The 17,329-nt window shown below is 44.5% G+C and overlaps 1 pseudogene; it reads left to right on the top strand.

The window, feature by feature from the left end:
- Positions 1–13,066: 13,066 nt before the first annotated feature.
- On the top strand, positions 13,067–15,886 carry LOC143687241 (very long chain fatty acid elongase 5 pseudogene; annotated as a pseudogene).
- The last annotated feature ends 1,443 nt before the right edge of the window (positions 15,887–17,329 follow it).

Raw genomic sequence — 17,329 nt, 5'->3', positions numbered from 1 at the left:
GCCAAGTTATCTGCCACTTTAAAACAAGGATCACCATTCCTATGATTAGCAATGTCACATTTGTCATTTCTGTGTAAGGCATCATCAGAAGTACCTTTAGCATCCATATTTCCTCCAACAGTATATTATAAGCAATCTAGGCCTTCTTATCAAGCCTCTCACAATTTTTCCAGAATCTTCCCTTTATCCATTTATAAAGTCATTCCAGAATTTTTTGTATTTGAAAATTGCAGCACCACACTCCTGGTACCAAAATCTGTTTGAGGTTGGAAAAGCTGCCAAAATGTGAACCACCAGAAATGGGTTGGCTTTTACAGTGGGGATTTATTAGTTACAAATTTACAGTTCTAAGGTCAGGAAGATTGTTCCAATCAAGGCATCAACAGGACAATACCTTCTCTCTTCAGAGGAGGGTGGGCTTGGGCTCCTCTGTCAGCTAACAAGGCACAGGGTGATGTCTGCTTGTCCCCTTCCAGGTTTCATTGCTTCAGCTCTGGCTTCTTTGTCTGTGGCTTTTTCTCTAAAGTTCTCTGGGTGCTTCTCTCTATTTCACTTCTTAGCTTCTGTATGTGTTTTACCCTCTTACGAAGGACCCTAGTATGATAATTAAGACCCATCTTAAATGAGGTGGTTCACATGTCAATTGAATTAACCTAACCCAAAGGTTCCACCTGCAGTAGGTCTGCACCCACAGGAATGGGCTGGGAGAACAGGAACTTTTCTGGAGTCCCTAATAGCTTCAAACCAGCACAACTGTCATGTCCTATTTCCTTGTCTAGTCATCTTTTATTGCACGTTATACATTTTAATATAACTGTAAATCCCTGAGCTGTCTGTTCCTTAAGTTTGTATCCAGCTAGTGATATGACAGATATTTTCTTGAGTGCCAGGAGCTAACAAAAACAAACCAATGCAAAATCAAACACCCTTGGCCAGGCAACGGTGGCTCAGTGGCAGAATTCTCACCTGCTGTGCTGAAGACCCAGGTTCAATTCTGGAGCCTGCCCATGGAAAAGAAAAAAAATCAAATACCCTTCACAGTATTAGCAAATTGGCCCTGCACTGGCTGGTGTTTTCCAGAGCTTAGCTCTCCTATCTGGAAGCTCCTCCTGAGGTTAAAGCAAACTGCAGGGTCGTCTCCATCTTCTCTGCACCTGTGTTTTGTCCTGGGATTGTGCTTGCTCATGGCCTTAGGAAATTCCCCCTTTATAGGAATTTGAATGGCCCCTCTATTCCCTATGAAAGAGGCTTTATCCCCTCCTAGGTGCTCCATTATATGACTTAGAAATGGCAATCTTTTTCCACAGGCTACTTTGACTTAATTGATTTCCTTACTGCTTTAGCTCTCTGCAGGGCAGTTCTGAGAGGGTGAACCAGGGAGGAGTTCAGGCTGCCACCCTACTTTGGCACTGAAATTCAGTTACCCACCATGTACGAGGGTTACTCTGCTCCCTCTATAACAGGGGTAGGGAGCCACCATGGGAGCACAGCCCCAGGCTGGGATGCTGGAGAGGTGAGGGCCCAGCCTCCTACTGTTTTAAAGCTGTGTTTGCTCAGCTCAGCACGCACTCAGCCTACTGCATCCCTTAACTATCTTCCTGGGTTCTGAGGAAGGTGAGTCTGCCAGTTTTAGCTAATCATTGAAAGATTCTGTGGGGACAGAGTCCTGGAATATCTTAAGCTGCCATTTGGGCATCCAATAGTTCCATTTTTTTTTTATTTGCAGGAAGTCCAAACCATTCATACACACTCTGCTCTGTAACTGACTCCCTCTAATAATATTTCCATTTTAGTTCAGAACGCTCAAGTGATGCTCCATACTTAGAATGACCTAACCAGTCAATCCCAGGAGGTTCTTGATCATTTGTTTAACTTTTTTCTTACTCTAATTCCAGTTTTACTCTCTATGAATATTTAAAATGATTACCAATGTTTTCCTTTTCTTATTTTCTCTGTCTGAAATCAAAGTACTATAGGACTAAAAGAGGCAGAGGTGTGTATTCAACATCCAAAACTCAAGCCAATTTTTTTGCAGAGAGCCTAATCCTGCTCAGAAGCCAGACTGAGAGGCCCTTGTCCTCCTTTGCCCATCCGTCACCTTCCTTGGCCTCCTCAGGGATTGAGGCCTGTTGGTTAAGCCTGAACCTGAAACAGTCACTTACTATTCCCTCCTTGAGCAAGAATCTCTGCAGATAGATGGGAGCAGATTTTTAGAATTTTCTCTGTTCTATTGTTTAGCAGTTCTAACTTTCAGAACCATCTCTGACAGAACAGAGGGGTGCTATCAAAGGAGTTATGGAACAGCATTAATTCCATTTACCAGTGAGAGAATTATGTGGAGTACAGGGCGTCTGGTCATCGCTGCTGGGGCCTCTCTGCTTCAGTGCAGTTCTAGCAAATTGTTTTATCTGGCGGTGTGAGCAGTAAAAGTTAATATTTATAAACTCCATACAAAGGATTTCCCTTCTATTTCTTTCTTAAGAAGAAGAATGTTTCATTCATTCTTAAGGAAAGGATTATATTGTTGCAGCTTCATACTTGAGACCTTTAGGCAGTTTTAAAACTGTTACTTCATGCAAGTCCTTTGTGGACTTAAGCCAAAGTGTTCACTGAGCCATTGTACACAGATACCTTAACTTAGCTGGGGAGAGACACCTGTAGACATAGATGGTGTCCAACAGGAGAAGACATGCAGATACCAGCAGCTTAGACAGGCAGTGCAGGAAAACACAGGTCTGCGTATTGCCATGACCCATGAAGCTTAGGTTTTTTTTTTTTATTAATTAAAAAAAGAATTAACAAAACAATTAGAAATCATTCCATTCTACATGTACAATCAGTAATTCTTAATAACATCACATAGTTGCATATTCATCATTTCTTAGTACATTTGCATCGGTTTAGAAAAAGAAATAAAAAGACAACAGAATAAGAATTAAAACATTAATAGAAAGAAAAAAAAAAAAACCTATACCTCACATGCAGCTTCATTCAGTGTTTTAACATATTTGCATTACAATTGGGTAGTATTGTGCTGTCCATTTCTGAGTTTTTATATCCAGTCCCGTTGTACAGTCTGTATCCCTTCAGCTCCAATTACCCCTTCTCTTTTTTTTTTAACGGAAAAAAAGAAATTAACCCAACATTTAGAAATCATACCGTTCTACATATGCAATCAGTAATTCTTAACATCATCACATAGATGCATGATCATCATTTCTTAGTACATTTGCATCGGTTTAGAAAAACTAGCAACATAACCGAAAAAGATATAGAATGTTAATATAGAGACAAAAATAAAAGTAATAATAGTAAAGTCAAAACAAAACAAAACAAAACAAAACAAAAACCTATAGCTCAGATGCAGCTTCATTCAGTGTTTTAACAAGATTACTTTACAATTAGGTATTATTGTGCTGTCCATTTTTGAGTTTTTGTATCTAGTCCTGTTGCACAGTCTGTATCCCTTCAACTCCAATTGCCCATTATCTTACCCTGTTTCTACCTCCTGCTGGACTCTGTTACCAATGACATATTCCAAATTTATTCTCGAATGCCTGTTCACATCAGTGGGACCATACAGTATTTGTCCTTTAGTTTTTGGCTGGACTCACTCAGCATAATGTTCTCTAGGTCCATCCATGTTATTACATGCTTCATAAGTTTATTCTGTCTTAGAGCAGGATAAATGGCTCAGTGGCTTAAAACAAGTTATGCTTATATCATGCTCATGCTACCTCTCCAAAGCAGATTAGCTGTAGACTTTGCTTGCCAGAGTCATCCAGAGACTCAGCCAGCAGAGGCTCTGCCATCTTATTATATATGTATATACCACAGTTTGTTTAGCCATTCTTCTGTTGATGGAGATTTCGGCTGTTTCCATCTCTTTGCAATTGTAAATAACGCTGCTATAAACATTGGTGTGCAAATGTCTGTTTGTGTCTATGCCCTTAAGTCCTTTGAGTAGATACCTAGCAATGGTATTGCTGGGTCGTATGGCAATTCTATATTCAGCTTTTTGAGGAACCGCCAAACTACCTTCCACAGTGGTTGCACCATTTGACATTCCCACCAACAGTGGATAAGTGTGCCTCTTTCTCCGCATCCTCTCCAGCACTTGTCATTTTCTGTTTTGTTGATAATGGCCATTCTGGTGGGTGTGAGATGATATCTCATTGTGGTTTTGATTTGCATTTCTCTAATGGCCAGGGACATTGAGCATCTCTTCATGTGCCTTTTGGCCATTTGTATTTCCTCTTCTGGTAGGTGTCTGTTCAAGTCTTTTTCCCATTTTGTAATTGGGTTGGCTGTCTTTTTGTTGTTGAGATGAACAATCTCTTTATAAATTCTGGATACTAGGCCTTTATCTGATGTATCATTTCCAAATATTGTCTCCCATTGTGTAGGCTGTCTTTCTACTTTCTTGATGAAGTTCTTTGATGCACAAAAGTGTTTAATTTTGAGGAGCTCCCATTTATTTATTTCCTTCTTCAGTGCTCTTGCTTTAGGTTTAAGGTCCATAAAACCGCCTCCAGTTGTAAGATCCATAAGATATCTCCCAACATTTTCCTCTAACTGTTTTATGGTCTTAGACCTAATGTTTAGATCTTTGATCCATTTTGAGTTAACTTTTGTATAGGGTGTGAGATATGGGGCTTCTTTCATTCTTTTGCATATGGATATCCAGTTCTCTAGGCACCATTTATTGGCTGCGGCAGGTTCTCACTCTATGTCCATTGTACTGGCAACAATTAGGAAGTTGGATGTTGGCACATGTTGGTGGGGAGGAGAAACTATTTAAACTTTTATGAACTGTAGTATACTGCTTTTTGCAGAACATGTGCCAATATTTCGTTATGATCTTCTGGAGATCCAGAAAACAAATATGCATGTAATATGCGCCTAACTAAATCACATGAGGCGATACCATGGTTATCCTTGTTGCTTGTTCTTAAACCCTGCATTTTGTTCCACAGGTTCACAAGTACATTATACAGTGTCTGGTGTTGTATGACAGGTGGCCTCTCGCTGAAAGTCAGCTCACATCTGTTCAAACATTGAAAGACTTGGAGAAAAATGATATCAAAGGTATGTCATCCTAAATGTCCTAAAAGCTTTACTTTATGAGAGTATACTTTATTTTATACTTTATATAAATGTGCACTAGCAATTTGATGGTGCAATTATGAAAACCCTATTCTTAAAGTTTGTATTTTGTATTCTGTGGCATTTTCCTTTTAGGTAGTTGATCACACATTGCAACATTTTTACAGCCTGGTTTATGGGAACCAGAAATGTATGTTTACTTAAGCCTAATTGAAAAACATTTCATCTAGTCAGCAAAAGCTACAGTCAAACAACATTTTGTGTAGTTAATAGAAGTTACAGTCAAAAAACATTTTGTTTTGGTTAGTAAAAGTCATTGATTGATTAAACTTTTGGAACATTAAAGGAATGGACAGAAAACATTTCTATTTATAAAATTTACATTTGTACACAGTTGTTCGGAAAGTCTAACACTGAAGATAAGCTCTTAAAATATTTAACAATGTGTACTTAAATTTGAGAAAGGGAATCCCTCAATGAAAGAAGATTCCAATTTATAGATATTTTCAAAATATAAACTCCGCTGGATATTTCTGAGCAGGGAATAACAAGATTGATGCTTTTGAAAAAGAGAACCATAGGGTATTCCCAATCAGCCTCTACCCTTAAGCTTTATTTCCCATTATGCAATATGGTGATTTTTTTTGTATGCTGTAAGGCAGGGGTCACATTTCATTCTCTTTCCATTTGAGCATCCTGTTATTGCAGCACCATTATAATTAGTTGAATTTTTGTTCTTTGCTTGACATTTCCTGTTTCTTTTTGGAAAGTGCATACGCTGGAAATCAAATTCAGGTCTCCTGCATGGCAGGCAAAAATTCTACCACTGGACTACCCTCGCACCCCAAGCAATATGGTATTTTAAGATGAAGGAATATGTATTTTCTACTTGTTTTCTTTGGAGAAAAGTTTGCCAAGAGTTATACAAACAATTCTTATGATTTGCAGATTCAGTATTTGTGAATCCACCTCCTCTCTAAAATGCATTTCTAACTCCAAAAGCAACCCTCATGGTGCTTTTGCAGGCACTTGCTGACACACGCAGAGCTGTGAGTTTGAGACACACATTTTCAGCTGAGGTTGAACAGGTTGACACTCTGCCTGATTGTTTTAGTGCTTATCCTGCAACAAGTCTCCTTCGTGCCTCTTTTACATTCTGTGCTGTTTGTTGGTAATTTCACTGTCTAAAGTGGCAAGTGCAGTGCCAAGGTGCTGTCTGGTGTTCCTGAAAGCAGGAAGGCTGGGACGTGCCTCACAGAGTAGGTGTGTCCTGTTAGATAAGCTTCCTGCAGGCAGGGTTAAGGGGCTGCTGGTCATGAGTCGATATTGATAAATCAATACTCTATCAGATAAGGGGTCTTTAACCAGAAACCCATGTAAACCCAGGTTCTGTATTGCTGGGTTGGCAGAAACACTGGGAAGGGTGACGTGAAGGCACAGTGAGCGTCCGCATGCCCAGTGTCCACAGGGAGCGGTGGGGCACTTCCACTGTGGCTGCCCAAGCCACTGTGACCTGAAGCCAGCCCGGCCCACTGCGCTCCAGGTCCAGCAGGGAGGGGCGGCAGCTGGGCGGCGTGCCAGATGACCCCTCACTTTGCGCAGGTGATCAGAGAACTATGTTCTGGTTTTTGCTGCAAGAACCAGTCCAGCCTTTCAGGGTGCCCTTGCTTGCTGGTATATCTGCATGGCCTACACAGGGACGAACCCCTCGGGGTTACCACAGAGGCTGGGAGAGAGCAAGCTTTACCGTGGGGGACATAACATCCAGTATACAGCTATCAGAATAGGTGGTGCAGGAGGTCACTTTCCTTCCAAGTGTGCAGGCTCCATGGGGGCCTCCGCCGTGTGCCCCCCTCTGCTCTGCGCCCCTCCCCTGCTCTGTGTGCCCGCGTCCCATGCCCTGTGCCTCCTGCTCCATGCCCTTACATGCCATGCCCCTACACCCTGCACCTACACCCCACCCCCAACCCCACCCCTACACCCCATGCCCCTATACCCCGTACTCTTACACCCTACCCCCATACACCCCACCCCTACAGCCCATGCCCCTAACCTTGCTCCTACACCTCACCCCTATACTCCGCCCCTACACCCTGCCCCCCTACACCCCATGCCGCAGGGCGGGAATGATGAGGCACAGTCAGTGTGAACAGCAGGCGCTCAGTGCCCAGACCACTCCCTGGGGGGAGCCTGACCACGCATTGCATCGCACCCACCCCCGCATGCACCCAGGGGCCCCTCCTCCGAACATTCCTGACCACGCATCACGCCTATGCCATGGGCCTCTCCTCTGGACACTCCTGACCAGGTATCACGCCCACGTGCACCCAGGGGCCCCTCCTCTGGACGCTACTGACCACACATCGCACCCATGCCCGTGTGCACGCAGGGGCACCCACCCTGGGGCGGTCCCCCAAGGCTTCACAAGCTTCCTGCCCAGTGCCACGGTTCTCAGGAGTGCCGAGTCCAAGACTGGGCTGGTATGAAGTCAACCCCCACACCTCACCCACATCCCAAAAGGCACACTCAAGCCTGAACCCCACAGACCCCGGGAGCGTGACCCTACCTGGAAGAGGGCCGTGATGTCTACCTAGATAGAAAAGATGGCTCGTCCTGGGCTAGGCTTGGTGTCCTGGAAGAGGGGTGACTGCAGAGGGACACAGAGCGGCCCTGCGAGGAGGGCACAGGGCCCAGGTCCACTGCCACTCACCCTGAGTGCAGGCACCTCCGAGGCTGGGATGAGGCAGGTCCTCCCAGGGCTCTTGGGGTGCACGGCCCTCCTGAGGCCTCAGTTTCAGACCCCGGCCCCCAGGCCTGGGCACAATATGTCCCTGCCACATTAAGTCGCCCGGTTTGCAGTACTTTGTTACAGTTGCCCCAGGAAAGTGAGACACCCCTAAAGCTCTAAGGGAAACCCTGTCAGTTGTGTTACTTTTCTCCTCTTTGTGCATCAACTTGTCCACTTTTTCCTCTCTTGTTCTTTCCCATCAGGCTGTCCCTTTTGTGTGCCCTTAAATTACCCCTCGCCTTATCTCCCCTCCCCTGTGGTCCTGCGCAGACCTCAGTGTCATCCCATGCAGTGCCGAGACTCTAGCTCTCGCCTCCCATGTGGCTCAGTGGAAATCTGCTCGAGACAGTGGATCGCAGAAATATTTGTGGCCTGTGTCCCCCCCTGAAAACAGAAATCAATACATTGTATGCGCTTGACACCAGTTGAGTTAAATCTTCTATGCAAAAGACTTACATGTAAATAAAATAGTCACATTTAAAGAAATATATTCAAATAGAGAAACAGGACAGTTTTGTATGTGCCGGGTGCAGTCGTGTGCTCAGCAGGGCTAGTTCTGTTTTTGTCCTTCAGGAGCAGTCTGTAGTCCCAGCAGGCCTTATGCTACCTTTGTGGGTAGCAGTGACTTTCCCCCATCAGAGAGTAGAAGTGAAACCCAGGTTTTCTGCCTGTGTGTGTTTCAGAGTTGCTGGGAGTGCTTTCTACCTCTGACCTCTGCATTATGACAGCCTCTCATGCCTGTCTCCATAAGCTTAGCACCGTCAGCCCCTTTGTTATAAATGTCAGCGTAAACTGGGGATATTTAGAAAAAGAAGGGATGACCCCTAGGACCGGGGAAGGGTGAAGGCGCTTGTGTAGGGCAGTCGTGGGGAGCGCAGAGCAGGGAAGAAGGCGTGTGCTGTGGTGAGGGCAGCCTGGCTTGGGTCCCATCTGGCCCCTGTCCAACAACAGGAAGGTCAAGGCCTACTCTCAAGGTCAGCAGTGTTGGGGACGAAGGTTCAGCGTCCTCCTCCTGCCCACGGTTCGCGACATCCCTCAGGGTCCCTGCAGGAAGCACGGCCCAGACCCTGGCGTCTCTGCAGACACCGATGGGCCGGGCGGAAGGTGCGTGGCAGAGAAGCAATTGGGAGGCCACATGCCCACACGCTAACGCACTTTTCCTGGGTGTGGATTTATAAGTAATTTCACTTCCTCGTTATTTTTCAGTACCTAAAATCGAATTTAACTTATAGCAATCAGAGATTCTAAAGGACACATATGCTGTTGCTGGGAAGAGCAGGACGCGCTCGTGCTCTGCAGGCCAAAGCCGGAGGTTTGCTGAGGGTGGCGGTGCCCGTGCGCGGTGGCGGGGTCCGCTGAGGGTGGCAGTGCCTGTGCGCCATGGCGGGGTCCGCTGAGGGTGGCAGTGCCTGTGCGCCATGGCGGGGTCCGCTGAGAGTGGCAGTGCCCGTGCTCAGTCAAGAGCCTCCTTCCGCCGTCACCCTCGTCCCCACAGACCCTCGGGAGGTAGGCTCACCATCCTGCCCCACAGGTGGTGGAAGGCAGCGGAGGCGCGTCACCTGCCCGGCATTCCCACTGGACGCAGCAGGTGAGGGTTCACCTGGGCACCCGGCATCTCCCACGCCCTGCGAAGCCCCTGGGAGACCCCGGCCGGCACGCCACCCTGCAAGATGGGTCCGGCCGCTGCCGGCTGTGAGCTCAGACGCCGCCCTCATAAACACACCCGCACGGGGCCTTTGCTTTCCCTGGTCACTCGAGGAAACTGAGGCACGGACGCTTTAAGGATTGCCCAGGGCCACACAGCCGAGACGCGAACGGAAACCAGTGACCCGGCAAGGGCTTTCCAGTGGAAAAGTAGCATAGCATCGCGCAGCCCAGCCTCCTTTTCACTGTGCTCCTGCTCCGGGTCTTCCTTAGGGACCGTCAGTTCTGTCTTATCTTAGGGGACATGAAGGGCTGGATAACCTCACGTTTTCCCTTAACAATTTTAAAGTGCCTCAACCTTAAATTGCCCAATACAGATGGATTTCCAGCAAACAAGCCACTAAAACAATCACGTTTTAAAACTTTGGTTTTATAAAGATAAATTTAAAGTTCGAGGAAAACTAACAAAAATAAATGGAAAATGAACACAACAGTATAGTTCATGAAATAGAATAAGGGATGAACAGAGTTAGGAAACAATGCAAAATTACTCATATAAGTTAAGTTTTTAAATGAAACATTATTAAATGGGGAAATTCAGCATAGTACAGTGGCTAAAATATCCTACATTCAATGACCTGATTTGGATTGATAATCACCAGATTTAAGATATGATGCCTTCTTACAAAGTTTTTGTAATAATTCAAGATAAAATATGTAAAGATCCTAGACCCTAATAGCACTCAAAAAAAATAGTATTATCGTGTTATATTTTCCAACTAGAAAACAAATCTTCAAGCATAATTCTATATGTTATTTACTGACCTCACACTTGACAGTGTTATATGTGAACAAGGGTCACCAACTGTCCCTCTCTTTGTTTCTCTACTAGCTCAAAACCCAGGCAAGAAGAAGAGTGTTTGGGAAGGAAGCGTCTTCAGAAATGTCAGCAACAGCTCTCTTCTAAAAATTCTGAGTATCTTAAAATTACGAAGTGCTTAAGGTTAAAGCATGTCCTTAAATGATTTCACAGTGAAACGGGCTCTTTATTTATACTAACAGGAGATGCTGATATTTTTGAGTCGATATTTTGGAGGTGAGCATCCATGCAGGAGACAATAGCATGCTTGAAAGTAGTGCGGCATCTCCCTAGGACAGCGCCTTCTGTGGGTGCTGGCACGTAACTGTGGCGTGTTTGCACACTCCGCCTCAGCTGGACCCCTGTGAACTCAACAGCACAGACTGCTCACCCTGCTGAAGTGGGGGGCAACTGGGCAGATTGAGGACCTGGAACAGAAACTTCATTCTTCTGACTTGCACGAAGTAACCTGCAACTGTCGCAACAGCCCTGGGCGGTCTGGGTGGGGACCAGTGCTGCTGGCGAGTGGCTAAGAATCACCACCCACCCATTCCAAGGGCCCAGAGCTGCTGGTGTGCCCACCTCAGCTCGCCTGCTCCTCAGGCCACAAGTCTTCGGACACTTTTGTTCAATTCCCAGAACTGGAAGGGGGCGCACTCTTAGATGATGAAGTGGGGATAGAAAACGGGAGCATGAGCAGGATGAAAGACCTGCCACACAGCAGAAACCTTCTGTAAAGCATTGCTGAAACATTGTAACCATGTGTGCTCATTTCAGTTTAATAAAAAATGATAAATGTATAAATGTACTCACACACCGTCAAGGAAAGGTGGCCCATCCAGTGTCCCTGAGCACCAAGAGGCTGCCCCGCACCCCACGCCCTGTGGCCAAGAAAGGACCCCTGCTCAGGGACCGGGAGGCCGCCTGGCCAGCTGCCCTCAGACTCCTAGGGGTCCCCCTGGAGAGCAGTTGGAGCTGCAGAGCCGCCCAGGGCTGCTGTGACTGGCTGCATTCTCCCGCAGACCTGTGCAGCCCCTGAACAGGCCCTGGCTCATGCAGCTTCCTATTTCTGCCTGTTAAGAAACTTAGGACTCCCCCAGATGCCAGAGGGCATGTCAGGACCCCAGAGTGGACCCCACGCCTGAGCAGGCTCTTCCCTTTGCCTTCTAGGGTCACCTGCCCCTTCTTCCACCTCGAGGCTGCCTGCCTAGGGTCCCCACCCCTGGCCCCATGTGCCCATCACCATCTTCTCACCACCCCACTCCTCCCTGGCCTCGGGCCCGCCTGGCCCACCCAGACCACCTTAATCACACTTGCACGCAGCCTCAGGTTGGAAGATGAGGCAGACACACTGAGGGGGGGCACTTTCTGCTTCCACTAGGCAGAATCAGTGGGGGTCTGTGCGGTTTAGCCCAGGCTGGCCCACCAGCCCCGCCTGCAGCCCAGCGCCCTGCTGAATGCAGGGGCAGGGTGGGGCAGGGTGACCCAGCCAATGTGCCATGGAGAAGCTGTTCATCCACAGGTGCTGATGAAGCAGTAAAGAACTGGGCAGTGAGCAGGAGCAGCTGCCCTCACGCTGCCCGGGGCTGGTCAGGGCAGGCAGCAGATCAGCCTGAAATTAACAGGGACATCTGGCAGAGGGGCAGCTCACGTGGGGTTGAAAACCACACGTTCTTGGGTGTCTGGAAGCCTGAACACCATGGAAGGCTGCGTGGACCTCAGGAGAGACCAGGAAGGCCCTGGCTACTGATTGGTCACTGGCTGATGGCCAGTCCCTGACAGTGGAGTGCAGGGGCAGCCCCGTCAGCTGGCAGAGCTCCCCGCCATGCACAGGCCTGGGCACACGCAACCCTGCTGACTGCTGGGTGATGCTGGCTGGCCACCCAGCTGCAGTGACCGAGGGGCAGCTGACCCAGGGGCAGTGCCTAGAGTGCTGGGCTGGCCAGGACACTGGAAGCCCCTGGGCACAGGTTGGGAGACAAGCCCCTTGGGGGCTCCACCAAACAAAGGACATCCACAAGCAGCCCAGGGTCCTGCTAGGGACCCTCAGGCCTAGAGTTACCGCAGGGCGTTGCTCACGGTGGGCTCAGCAGAACCCCTGCAGGCGCGCCGCAGAACAGGCCAGCGCGGCCCAGACATGGGCGAGCACAGCGGTCCACGGAGACCAGCTCGGAGGGACCCAGAGGGCTTCACAGAGAGTCACAGCGGCTGCCTCAGGGCACCCAAACTGAGGGAAACATACTCAAAAATCAAAGAAAGGTAAGAGGCAATGTCTCTCAAAGGAGAGAAAATCAATACAGAGATAGAATTTACAGCAAAGAACAAATGGAAATTCTGAACTTGGAAAATATAATAACTGAAATGAATAATTGATTAGACAGGCTCAACACCAGACTTGAGGCGACAGGAGAAAGAATTGACAGCCATGAATCCTCTAAAACAAAGATCATGCAGTCTGAGGAAGAAAAAAACCAAACAAACCAAAAATATGAATAGAAATGACTAGCACTCAAAGAGTCTGTGGAACATTCTGTAATGGGCATCACAGAAGGAGAGGAGGTGGAGAAAGTACAGGGAAAAACTGAAGACATACGACTGAAGATGGCACAACTCTGATTAAAAGTGGAAATTAAACTGAACATCCATAACAAGGGACTATAAGATAAACTACAAGATAGCGGCGGTTCCTTTTTGCCGGTCCCTCCCTCCGACATCCTCCTCTTCCCGGCATGAGAGACTCCGAGAGCCGGCCGACCGCGGGCACTCCTGCCGCCGCGCTGCTGCTTCTCAAAGCTGCTGCTGCTCCCGTGCCAAGAGGTTTTGAAATGGAAAATTTTGATGCATCACTTAGTCCCTATTTCAAGGCATTGCTAGGCACCCGAGATACCAGAGTAAAAGGATGGTTTCTTCTGGACAATTATATACCAACTTTAATCTGCTCTGTCATATACTTACTAATTGTATGGCTGGGACCAAAGTACATGAAGAACAAACAACCATTCTCTTGCCGGGGAATATTAGTGGTGTATAACCTTGGACTCACATTGCTGTCTCTCTATATGTTCTGTGAGTTAGTGACAGGAGTATGGGAAGGCAAATACAACTTCTTCTGTCAGGGCACACGCAGTGGAGGAGAAGCTGATATGAAGATTATCCGTGTCCTCTGGTGGTACTACTTCTCCAAACTTATTGAATTCATGGATACCTTCTTCTTCATCCTCCGCAAGAACAACCACCAGATCACAGTCCTGCACGTGTACCACCATGCCACCATGCTGAACATCTGGTGGTTTGTGATGAACTGGGTGCCCTGTGGCCATTCTTATTTTGGTGCAACACTTAACAGCTTCATCCACGTCCTCATGTACTCATACTATGGTCTGTCATCTGTCCCATCCATGCGTCCTTATCTTTGGTGGAAGAAGTACATCACTCAGGGGCAACTGCTTCAGTTTGTACTGACAATCATCCAGACCACCTGTGGTGTCATCTGGCCTTGTGCATTCCCTCTTGGATGGTTGTATTTCCAGATTGGATACATGATTTCTCTGATTGCGCTCTTCACAAACTTCTACATTCAGACTTACAACAAGAAAGGGGCCTCCCGCAGGAAAGACCATCTGAAGGACCATAAAAACGGTTCCGTGGCCGCTGCGAATGGACATGCCAACAGCTTTTCTTCCCTGGAAAACAATGTGAAGCCTAGGAAACAAAGAAAGGATTGAAGACAAAGAGCTGAAACCCTCCAAACCACGTCGGCTGATTGTAAGCACAATACAAGTTGTGCCCCAATGCTCATTACAGCTACTGCTGTCACTAGTCCGGCCTATAATAGCGTGATTCACGTAGGACCTCCTTAATCAGTTCAAAACCCCTAGAACATGTATACAGATTATACAAGTAGGCATACATTTTTTAACATTTCTGGGCTTTCACTGACTCCTGCGCTAGACTGTGGAAAGGGAGTATTGTAGTATACGACACTGCTGTTGCCTTATTAGTTATAACATGATAGGTGCTGAATTGTGGTTCACAATTTAAAAACACTGTAATCCAAACTGTTTTTTTTTTTTTACTGTAGATCATGCATGTGATTGTAAATTTGTACAATGTTGTTACAATAGAGAAACACACATGCCTTAAAATTTGAAAAGCAGGTCCCAAAGCTTATTAGTTGAAATTAGGGTGTGTTCCAACTTTTTATTCATTTTAATAGCTCTCTTTAGAAAAAATCAAAGACAGTGATTTATGAAGCAGCTAGTGTATGACACATAATTTCAAGTGACTTATACATGTGAAATCAGAAAAGGCACCTTCAGTTTTTATAATATTGGCTTTAAATCAGGCAGGCTCAAATCTAGTAGAACAGTCAGTTTTAACTTTTTAACAGATCTTATTTTTTTATTTTGAGTGCCACTATTAATAATGTAAAGAAAGGTGCAGGGAGGTGGGTTGCGTGGGAATCTAAGGCAGTCTTGATGAAACTTAAATATATATTCTTTGTCTTCAAGATCTTAGGGAGTGTGTAGCATGTATAGACCATTTTTAATTTTTGAAGTGCTAAGTGTTTTTATACAGGAAACAAAGCTGATTTTGCTTTCCACCAGTGCGAAAGAAGGTTGTGTACTTTTCAAAAGAGATAGTTGAATACTTAACTGTTTGACAAAGTCCTAATGATGAGCAATGAATAGCTGCTTGCCAGGTCCATATTCGGATTGATTTTTGTAGTGCTATCTGTTTTGACACAAACTTACTTTTGAAGTGTGCCTAGTTTACCAAAATGAATAAAGGGAAAAAAGGACTGTAAAATGTTTTAAGGTAATATTAAACAGATAGCTACAGCATAAGAGAACTAGGAAATTGAATGGAGATTGTTTAATGTGTATCTGATTGTACCTGTAATTTTTTTCTGCTTAGAATCAAAAGATTTGTTGTTCAGAACCACTTGTTTAAAAATAATGTACTACTTAGAAAATCATGTCTTATACACTTGAGGCAGTGGTCAAACAGATAAGAACTGTTGTGTGTGTCATTTTAAAGTATTGAAATTTACTCTCTGAATAGCTTCCCCATTGGTAAAAAACATGCATTGAACCACTCATGACACATCTGAGAATGGAATTGACAATGTATAAACTAATGGCTGTTATGACATTTTTGTAAATACCAGTTTACCATGCTTTAATTTTGCACATTCATTTTATAGGGAGCCCATTGGTTCTCTTATTAGTCTTGTGGATTTTCTGTTTGGAAGGAGTCACAGCATCTGTTTACATTTACCTTATCAATTCTAGAATGTGTATATATGTAAATGTATGTCTTCATACCTAGGTACTGGTTTGCAGATGTCTTCACATATTTCAATACAGAAACTATAACATTTGGTAGTGTGCTGTCAGTGTGTGCTTGGTTCATCTGGATATACCCACACTGTTAAATAATGTCTAAACATTAATCATTAAAACATCCTTGATTAAAAAAAAAAAAAAGATAAACTACAAGAGACCCCCTTGGGCACATCATATTGAAACTATCGAAAGAGAATACACATATAAAATCTTCAAAGCATCAAGAGAAAAGTGACTTCTTAAATACTGGAGAATCAAAAAAAAAAAAACTAATAGCTGATTTGTCATCAGAAACCATGGAGAACAGACAGCAATAGGATGACATTCAGGCTCTGAAAGAAAAAAATACTTCAACTGAGAATTCTCTATCCATCAGAATCCTTGAGAAATCAAGGCAAATTAAAGTCATTCCCAGATAAACACGAAACCATTTGTTTCTAGCAGACCTATTTTATAGGAAATACTGAAGGCATTTCTTCATATAGAGAGGAAATAGCAACAGAAGGTAACTCAAATTCACATGTAGAAATAAATAGCACAGGCAAAAGTAATTATGTAAGTGAATATTAAAAGATGGGATAAATATGTTTTAACTTATTTTCAAAAAGAATAATTATTAAACTACTTTCACATAATACATATAAAGACAGATGACAATAGTAGCTCAAAGGATGGGCAAGGGAAAGGAGCTGATTTGGAACAAAGTTTCTGTAGATCACTTAACTTAGTGCCAACCTGGTGCAGACTGTGGTAAATTAATACGTATATTGTAACCCTAAAGCAACTATTAAGAAAATATTGCAAAAATATTGTAAAACAACCAAAAAAAATTAAAATGGCACCCCAGAATATATCTAACACAAAAGAGGACATTATAGAGAAACAGAAGAACAAAAAAGATCTGAGACAAACAGAAAGCAAACAGCAAGATGGTATATATAAATGCAACTATATCAATATAAAACCAATCATATCAATGATGACATTAAATGAAAATGTGTATTCCAGTATCCAAAGATATACTCCCTGTGAAAGGTTCACGTTAGATTCAGACACAGACAGGTTGCATGGTCCTGAAACTGCTGGATAGCCACACATAAAAAGGTAAATTTCATCCATTACCTCACACTGCACACAAAAATTAATTCAAAATGGGTCAAAAACTTACATGTAGGAGAAAAAACTATAAAACTACTGAAAAATGTATGATAAAATATTCATGACCTTGGGTTAGGAAAAGATTTCTTAAATATAACACCAAAAGGAGGATCCAAAAATCAAAATTGGACTTAAAAATTGAACCCTTTTGTGCTTCAAAACACAATGTTAAGAAATTTTAAAAAAACATGAAAAACTGAGAAAATGTTTGCAAATCTTATATCTGACAAAGAACTTTTATCCAGAATATATAAGGAACTCTTACAACTCAGTAAGAAGAAGACAAGCAACCCCATTCAAACTGAGCAAAAGATTTGAGGAATATTTCACAAAGATGACACACAGATGGCTAATAAGGAAAAGGAAAGATCATTGGGTAAACCACACAAATTGAAGGCCTAAAGAGATGCCACTTTATTTTTACTA

The sequence above is a fragment of the Tamandua tetradactyla genome, chromosome 6 (assembly GCF_023851605.1).
Source record: "Tamandua tetradactyla isolate mTamTet1 chromosome 6, mTamTet1.pri, whole genome shotgun sequence".
Taxonomy (NCBI): Eukaryota; Metazoa; Chordata; class Mammalia; order Pilosa; family Myrmecophagidae; genus Tamandua; species Tamandua tetradactyla.
Note: the sequence above shows the minus strand (reverse complement) of the source record. Positions and strands in the feature narration are given on the sequence as shown.